This window comes from Manacus vitellinus, unplaced genomic scaffold (assembly GCF_001715985.3).
Source record: "Manacus vitellinus isolate BGI_N305 unplaced genomic scaffold, ASM171598v3 scaffold_61_pilon, whole genome shotgun sequence".
NCBI lineage: Eukaryota > Metazoa > Chordata > Aves > Passeriformes > Pipridae > Manacus > Manacus vitellinus.
Window position 1 is genome coordinate 865,662 of NW_021940696.1, and position 1,170 is coordinate 866,831.

Here is a 1,170-nt window from a genome sequence, read left to right on the forward strand (position 1 = left end):
GGTGGTGGCTGTGTGGGGTCTCCTGGGTTTGGATTCCCCACCCGCCCTGCCTGGGGGTGGTTGTCCCCCTCCTCGGCTACCTCAGGAGTCCCTGGAATGGGCACCATCCTGGTGTCACCCAGTAGCAGTGAGAGCCATGGCATGGAGGGGGCAGGCAAAAATCCTGGCTTTTGGGATCATCCCATCGCTTCCAGCCTGGCCCTGGGGGTCTCTGGGCAGCCCCCCAAACCCACCATCCTCATGGTGGGGAGCTGGGCCACCCCCTCACCTCTCCAGCCACAGATCTGGGTGTCCCCCGCCATCCTCACAACTCGTATTCCCTGGATTTTGGGGAGGGGGGTGTCAGTATTACACGGCAGCGGCTTCCCCGGGTGCAGGGCTGGGGGTGCTCCGGGTGCCGTCCCCCCAATCCCGTAAATTCCTCCCAGGACTGTTTATGGAGCGTGGAGCCTCATAGACGTGTTTGTACACTACGGATTCTGCAGCAGAATATTTTTTAAAACATTCGCTGTTTTGGTTTATGGTTTGTTTTTTTTTTCCTCTTGTTCGTTTGGTTTTTTTGTAAGCTCTATTTTTGTATATTTAATTGCTATTTGGAAATTCTAATAATGCGTCTTTTTTGCTAATCACACTCTTCTTAAGGAAAGGAAAAAAAAACATACAAAAAAAAAAAAAAAAACAAACCAAGAGTTCGCATGTGATTTGACTTGAAATGTAAATAAAAGCAGGTTTTGGAAGCGGGGGTGTGTTTGAGGGGGTCTGTCCCCCCATCCCTCATTCCTGTGTCACCACGGGGATGTCTCCAAAGGGAGTGGGACCCCGGAGGGGCTGGAAGAAGGGCTTGTTTGGGGTTGGGGATCCTGCTGTCCATGTCTCCCTGCCCCAGCACGTCCCTGTCCCCGTGCAGATCATCCCTCCCGGCCACTGCCGATGGGGACACCACTCCCTGAGGGCATCCCAAAATCCCCAGCCAAGGGAGATTTGGAGGGTTCCAGGCACGGCCTGGGCTTCCCTTCTTAGGAAGAGGATATTCTTCCATAAACCAACCTTCCCAGCCCAAATTCCGGCCCAGCTCCCTAAGGCCAAGCTCCCATAGGATTCGGGGATTCAGCTCCCAGCCTGTGTGCTCTGGGATCTCCTGGGGTGCAGCTCAGAGCCACTCACCGCGTT